The sequence below is a fragment of the Mirounga leonina genome, unplaced genomic scaffold (genome assembly GCF_011800145.1).
Source record: "Mirounga leonina isolate KUSES-001 unplaced genomic scaffold, KU_Mleo_1.0 Mir_173, whole genome shotgun sequence".
NCBI classification, from domain to species: Eukaryota; Metazoa; Chordata; class Mammalia; order Carnivora; family Phocidae; genus Mirounga; species Mirounga leonina.
This window is the reverse complement of record NW_023270447.1, coordinates 77,814,986-77,823,065: the sequence shown is the minus strand read 5'-3', so window position 1 is coordinate 77,823,065 and position 8,080 is coordinate 77,814,986. Positions and strand designations below refer to the sequence as shown.

Here is an 8,080-nt window from a genome sequence, read left to right as displayed (position 1 = left end):
CTAAAAACGGTGATGGAGTGGGCGTCAGTCTGACAATGACAGCTCTCAGAACGACCGAATATTGACGTTGTGGATTTAACAGCTGTAACCACAGAGGGAACTCGGCATTGTACTGAGACTGCTGGATTTGGGCGGCATGACTGGCAGTGACAGAAAAATTGGCTGCGCGTCAGTGACAGAGTGACAGTGTGAGGTTCAGTGGCCCAGCACTGATGTGACTTAATTTGTCGGATACTGTCTGGATCTGACTTAATCTGTTGGGCTGTATGAGGGTGGCAACAGGAGCTCCAACGTGGAACGCTCACTGTGCATCAAAGCGTGAGAAAGAGTAACTGAGCAAAAAAGCTATGATCGCCCCCCTACACACACCCCCTAAATTCCTGAGAGGGACGAGGGAGAGGCGGGATCAAGGTATCTTCAAGACACCACGATTGGCTGACACGAGCCTGTTAGCCTATCACGGCCGAGCCGTGCCAAGCCTGCCCACCAATGAGGATGCGTCTGGAGACGCGGCTCAGGTCACGTCTCCGCCTCGCACGTGAACATGTTTTGGAAAAATGTAGAGAAACCTTTTGTGTCTACTTCTGCGCCATTCTTGAAATAAGATCCTAAGCCTAGCACTGCCCCAGCAAGAGTCCGTGGAACCCCACTAAAACTTTCAGAAGAGAGTGTGGGGAGGAGGGAGTGGCCAAGGGTCATAGGTCAGAGAACAAGCCCGCAACCCGCTAGCCCCAGCACCCTGGCATTGGTGGAGGGCGCGCGCGACGCAGGCCCCGCCCCGTGAGGCCCGCCCCCGGCACGTGACTGTGGCGCGCGGGGCAGGCCGGGCCGCCCCCTCGCCGCTTATACTCCTTACGCGCCGGCCTCAAAATGGCCGCCGTCTGGCGTCTCTGGCGCTGTTGAATGGAGAAAGCTTTATTGTTCCCTTCGGGCAGGAGTGTTCGTGTCCTCTATGGCGCTGTCAATAAAGAACGGCAGTTTGAATCGGTGCTGAACAGGTAACCATAGAAACGGGGCTGGGACTCAGCTTGGAGACCCCTTTCGCAGCTGAGGCCCGAGAGGCGCCCCAAATCAGGGGCGCGCTGAGACCCTTCGGCGTGCGAACTCCGCGGGGCTCTGCCAAGTCCCATCCGCCTCCTCTCGCCCGGGGCGCGGACCCCCTGGGGCGGCTCCCACCCCGAGCGCAGGCTGGGCTGTAAGTCTGCGGTGGGGAGAGGCCGTGGGGCTGCGTCGGGGCGCACCCGGCTTGGCCCCAGCCTGGGGCCTGCCCGCCGCCTGGGGCCTGTCCTCGCCCCTCACCGTCTGCTGTTTGGCGCGATCTGAGGCCTCCTCGCTGCTGCTTCTCGAGTCTCTTCCCCCGCTCTTCTGCCAAGTGCACCAGGCGTCGGGAAACTCCGGCCTTGGGCCAATCCCCACCCCACCGTTTTTGTCTGTCGGGAACTAATAGTGGTTTTTACATTTTTAAATGGCTGGGGGGCGGGCGCGGAGAAGACTTTCATGTAATTTGTGAAATGTATATGAAATCAAATATCAGTGTCCTCAAGTGAAGTTTTATTGGAGCACAGCCATGTTCATTGTTCTGTATCATCTATGGCTCCTTTCTTGCTACAAGGGCTAAGTTGAGTAGTTGGGATAGATACGGCATAGCCCACAAAGCCGAAAATACTTCGGCCTGGCCCTAAGCAGGAGAAGTGTGCCAACCTCCGCCCTGGACACAAGTAGACTGGTCAGTGTTGTCCAGCGGTTCTTCTGATCACTTCTCATGGAATGGGAAACTTCAGTTAAAGCTACCCCGTACACCTAAAGCTCTGGCCTTATTGATCTGTTACTCAACGTGGGAATTGTTTCCCCTATTTTTGATAACAGTACCATCCATCTAGCGCCTACAATAAGCCAGGATTTTCTTTATGTTCATACCCAGAGGTTTTTTTGTTTGTTAACAACACTTCGTAAGTAAGTGTCCATATTTCCACCTACAAGAGGAAGCCCAGATTCTGAGGTTAAGCTTCCTAAGGGTGCAATAGATTATAGGTCTGGCAGATTGAGCTCACCCTAGGGAGCCCTCTGCTTGGTAACCCACCCCACACAGCTTCAACTTCTTTCAAGTCTCAACCTGGGGCTCCTTGGTTCTGGCTTGAAATTGTATCCAAATCTGTGTATGGTTTATGGAGATACAATTACAACCTCAAAATGAAGTTTTTCTTTCCTTAGCTAAATCGTCAAACTTCTGCCACACCTTCCTTTCTAATTTAGATGCCTTTCTTATATGGCAGTCGTTCCCAAACGGGCTGTGCATCGCTAGTTTGCAAATGATTTCAGAACACTCCATGCCTGCATGCATGCTTTCATGAATCATTCAGTATTAGTTGAGCACCTGCTATGTACTAGGGATGATTCAAATCCCTGGAAATAAAGTGGTGAACAAGATCAACATGATCTTTAGCCTTTCACAGAATTTAAATTCAGTAGGGTCTTGGACAGATGGTATACAGGTAAACAAAGGTAATTTCAAATACAGCTGTCATAGCATCATAATAAAATTAGTAGTTATTAAGTGATTTCTGCATGCTAATGCACTATGTGCTTTATTTACGTGGATTATCATTCAGTCTTCTCGCTAACACTATGACAAAGGTAGTATTAGTATTTCCATTTTAAAGATGAGGACACCGAGACTCAGAGAGGAGAGCATGTCCAAGGTTACATAGCTAATATTCAAGGGAGCTAATATATGAACCTTAGCTGATCACACCACCCTGTATTATCCCATGTGTTTATTATCTTTTCTACCAATTTGGGATGCCCTCAAGGACAGGACCACACCTTACCTGTTTTTGTATCAGCTGCTAGCCAGTGTTCACAGCCTGTAGTCTGGTAAGTATTTAAACAAATTCAGGCCATTGGTTGAGCAAATATTTGACTGCCTGCTATGTACCAGACACCACTGTGCTAGGCCTTACGATTACCATGAGCAAGATGGACCTAACACCTCTTGCCTAAGGCAAATAGTAGCATCTGTGATGAAGGTAGTCAAATAATGCTAACCTGGAAGACCCCCTTTTACCGGAATGGCCCAGTAAGCTGCTGGAGAAAGATAGCTGAAGCTGAAACAAGGATCCAGTCCAGCAAGAAGGGAAAGGGGAGACAACTGGGAAGGAAGAACTTTTTAATAGGATCAGAGATTGTGAGGTGGCAAGAATCTGGGGTGTTGGAGGGCTGGAAGAAGTGAGTAGTGGTGCTGTGATTCAGTCCCGTGCTCCCAGTCTCTGGCCCCTGAAGCCAGCTTTACTGCTGAGAGAGTGGCCCACCCATGGGCCAGTTACAGATTAATATGTGAAAGGCGGATGATGGTACCTCCTCCAAGGGTTGTTATGTGGATTAAATAAGAGAAAATGTAATAACAGGTTGGGTGTTTTTTTTGTTGTTGTTACACATGTTGCTGAGTTCCAGTTAGAGAAAACTAACCAAATTTGGCCCCAGATGGAAATTTATCTGAAGTGCTAAATAATAACAGAAATCCAGGATTATGTTATCAACAGAACTGAGGATGTGTATGTATGTTTCTATATTTGATGGGGTGGGGGGACAAGAACAGATCTTATTTTTTCTTAATGTTTCTGTTGAGAGAGGAACTCTTCCAAATGGCTTTTAATTTTTTTTTTCAACCAGATTATACAACTGTCTATTCAGAACACTTCTCATTATTTTAGTGTGTTCCTCCATTGAAGGCATGTGCATTTTCTTAAGGCAGTCTAAGAAAATGATAGGTTTCTTCTAGGTAATGGTCATTTCAGAGTTTGTTTGCAAATGATTTGGGGTTTCCTCCAAAAGTTCAAAATAATGTTGCGTACTTTATGTAAGGCATTGAATGCTTTAAAACAAGTAGCAGACTTTCTGAATTGGTAAAAATTAGAAGGTATTTGGGTTCATGAATGTGAAAAATTGCAGAGGCAGTAAGAAATCAAACTGTATAAGAAGATCAGCCATGTCAAGTTTTGCTTTAAACTGTGTCTAGTAACTGGATCGCACATATCCTTAGAAGATGTAATCCCCCCCAGCAAATGGAGCAAGGAACTGGACAGAGAGTGGCATGTTAATGCAATGTTAACAATAAGCCCTGCATTAAATTGCTGTTTTAGTTTTGGGTGGGACCTTCACATTTCAAGTATTCAGTTTTTTTTTTTTTTTTTTAAAGATTTTATTTATTTATTTGAGAGAGAGAATGAGAGACAGAGAGCATGAGAGGGAGGAGGGTCAGAGGGAGAAGCAGACTCCCTGCCGAGCAAGGAGCCCGATGTGGGACTCGATCCCGGGACTCCAGGATCATGACCTGAGCTGAAGGCAGTTGCTTAACCAACTGAGCCACCCAGGCACCCTCAAGTATTCAGTTTTACTCTGTGATTTGGGTCTGTTGGGTTCCAGTAAAGAGAAGGTGGTAACACTAGTTCTGAAGGATAATATAAAGCTGCAGTAGGAGCGAGGGCATACCAATTTGTTTTTCAATCTATCTTATTTCAGTTCAAAGCATCATTTCAGACAGGCACTGCAGGAAAACAAGCCACACTTTGGCAATACTCAACTGCTTTTGGAGATAGAAGAAGACTGAGTATAACCAAAGTGTGGCTTGTTTTCTTGGGCTATCTGTCTGCAAAGAAGCTTTGAACTGAAATAAAATAGATTGAAAAACAAATTGGTATGCCCTGTTGCCTCATACTGAGTATTTACGTTACCCTTCTGGAGTACTGCCTATACCAGCACCCCGGAGGAAGACAGTGACCCCTCAGCCGCTTTCAACTGTTCAAGAGAGTGAGCTCTTTGATTTTCACAAGGAAATTGAATTGGAATTTATGGTTTTCCGGATCTCCAATAGGCTGCTTTCTAAAGCCATCATCTCGATAATTCGAAGAAAGCAAGTTGTAACCATGTAGAGGAAAGAATTAAATGTTAAGGGCATTTAAATTCAGAGAGGAGACTGTCACTTTCTCTAAGTCATGGAAGGGATACGGTATGTCATTTGCAGAGACTGTTGCAGTTTTGAGGCTTCTGCAGCCCTCAAGGGAAAGAAGGGTAAGGAAAGAACTCTAGCTTTCCTTGTATTTCCCTAATGTTGTTATTTAACCCCAAATCCTCAAACTCATGACACCAAGTATTTAATTTCCTTAGATGAAGTAAATACATTATAGCTGATCCCAGGTTGTTAAAATGGGATAAATGGTTGAGTTGCAGGGGACCCACAAATCCTTTAAATTTGCCTGCAAATTTGTCTGAATGTCATTTTTCTGGGGAGTGAGTCCATTTCTCTAATCAGGTCTCAGAGGGATCCTTGACCCTCGAGGTGCAGAGCCAACAATGAAATGTCACATGTAATACCACTGGCCCAAAGTAGTGTTGAGAATCCCCCTGAAACCAGTTATTTCTTACTGCTGTATGGTCTTGACTGCAGTTTTGAAAGTATCTTTTCGGGCCATGTTTCCTGTCAGAAGTGGCCAAGCATAGTTGAGTGATCATGTCTGGTAGAGGTATTTACCATGAGGTACTTCAGAAATGCCTCAGAGGTCATTGTCATGATTTTACAGGAGACTGCCACACTGATGATGTGTTGTCTTGGCAACCTTGGTAGCAGTTGCCATATTTGTTTCTTCTGACAGGTGAAAGGAAGAGTGGTAGCAGCCTAATACTTTGGCTCTAGGCATCAATTTCGTGCAGATGGACTCCGTTCCTCAGGACCTTAGGAGGGAGAGAGGAGGAGGAGCGGGATGGATTCAAGGAGGCAGAGACAGAGGAGTGAAGGAGGAGAGATGCTGCCCCTGCTTTGTCCTGGCATCCCTCTGTTGTCTGTGAAGGGAAAGAGAGCTCTTTCTGAAACCAAATTTATCTCACTTACACTAATATTGGGACCTCTGAAAAAGTCAACTCAAAGATGCAATTTCTGGTTTATTAGAAAAATGGAAAGAAAAGGAAGGAACTGTCTTTAAGTCTTTATCTTGGGATGTTTTGCAAACATGGGACCTCAGTAGAAAACTGCTGTGGGCCACAGTTTGTTTGGCCCATACAGTGTTTGTCAGTGAGTTGCTTATATTTACAGAGAGAGATTTTACATCTGTCTGACCCCTGGAGGTATTTGCATGAGTGACCTCTGCTATTAGCAGAGAGTCTAATTCTGGGACTCTCAATGTTTGATGAAGTAAATTTTTATGAAGGAAAGGGCCCAAGAAGGATAGAGGGAGATTAGAAACAAGGGATTACTAGCTTTTGGGGCTCTAAATATTTGGTTACTTGAAATTTATTAAAATAAAAAACAAAGTGAACAGTATGTGGTTCTATTTCTGATTTTGAGAAAATATTGCAAGAGTTCAGCTAACCTGCTAGTTTCATCTGTTTCTCAGCTTTCTAAGACTGCAGCCTGACTGTTGGATCTTCGTCCTTGACTCCTTTAGCTCCTTGTCCCCACTAGCTCTGAAGGATGATGTCAGGGGCTCTGGCAGCAGTGAACTTGCCATTTTTCTTCCATCTGGTACTTATCTTCGGTTCCTAATCTCAGTGGATGGCACCACAGAGTTGCAAAAGGCAGAAAGTCCCCCCATGTTCTTCCCCTTCTGTCAACCGCCTACACCCTCCTTCCACCCCCTACCCACAAATAGCACACATTTATTTAGGCTACAAGCCTACTGATGTCCCCTTTCTCTTTTGGTTAAAGCTACTATAATCTCTTGCCCTGAATTACTACAACAGCTTCAGAACTGGCCAGCTGGCTTCTTCCTTTGTTCCTTTCTAATCTATTTTGTACACTGTTGCCAGTGATCTTTATAAAGCACAGATCACATGTGACTGTTTCCCCCTTGCTTAGAACTCTCGGATGGCTTGCCTGCCCTCAGGACAGTGCAGTTCCTTGGCTTGGACTGTGCTGCCCTCAAGCTCTGGCTGGGCCCGTCTCAAGCCTCATCTTAACTCTCTCCCCTCCTCTCACCCTTTCTACTTGAGTACCCAGTCCGTCATGCTCAGTGGGCCACAGAGCTTCATCCTTCCCAGGACAAGTGGGCGGCACTCTGGGGCTTTGGATTTTCCTGGCCCTGTTACTAACCAGGCCGGTAGCAGTACCACTATCTGCACTGACTGTTAGATCACCGAATGTTGTTTGAGTTTTTATGTGGTTCCTTTGTCCCGGGACTATGTGCTGTTTCAGATGTGTAGTCAAATACTGTCCTGAGGTCAGTTGATATATTTATATTTATTATGCCACCAACTTGATAAGCTTTATCAACAGGCTCATTTGTTTCAAACTTTAAGAATTGCTTTTAGGGCACCTGGGTGGCTCATTTGGTTAAGCGTCTGCCTTCCGCTCAGGTCATGGTCTCAGGGTCCTGGGATCGAGTCCCGCATTGGGCTCCCTGCTCGGTGGGGAGTCTGCCTCTCTCTCATCCCTTTGCCCCTCCCCTGGCTCCTGCACACTCTCTCTCCCTCTTCCTCTCTCTCTTTCAAATAAATAAGATCTTAAAAAAAAAAAAAAAGAATTGCTTTTAAAAATCTAATTTTGTTTTTTAACTATGTAAACCATTTATGTGGTTCAAAAATCAAAACTACATAACAAGGTGCGTTCATAGAAGTTTTTATTTCATACCTGATCCTCCTCCTCTGTTTCTCTTGAGTCTTCCTATCAAAATTTTGGGGGGTTTGCCCATCTGTTAGGTAAGAAATCATTTCAGTATAGTTTAAATTTGTTTTCTCCTTTAATGAGATACAGGATATCTGCTCAATGTCTGTGGTATAAGTTGCAAAAATATTGCATATGTTGTTTTATTGCTGTACAAAAGTTTTACATCTTTATATATTATATTTATGGGTCTTAACAGTGTATTGCTTTAGATTTTGAGTCACAGTTAGGAAGTCTGCCCTGCTCTTAATTTATGGGGAATTCATTATGTTTTCTTCCAGTATATGTATGGTTTCACTTTTTATTTTTTAAACATCTAAGGTTCTTATCCTTTTGGAATTTATCTTTTTTTTAAATTTATTTATTTGACAGAGAGAGACAGAGCGAGAGAGGGAACACAAGCAGGGGGAGTGGGAGAGGGAGAAGCAG

The 8,080-nt window shown here is 45.0% G+C and overlaps 1 protein-coding gene across 2 annotated transcripts in view; it reads left to right on the top strand.

Moving 5' to 3' along the window:
- The first annotated feature begins 858 nt into the window (after nt 1–858).
- Nucleotides 859–8,080, top strand: part of ZBTB40 (zinc finger and BTB domain containing 40) — a 74,199-nt gene continuing 66,977 nt past the window's right edge. For both annotated transcript variants that reach the window (XM_035019557.1, XM_035019554.1), the window contains exon 1: nt 859–998. The gene's annotated coding sequence lies outside the window, so the exon portion shown is untranslated. The remainder of the gene's footprint in view (nt 999–8,080) is intronic.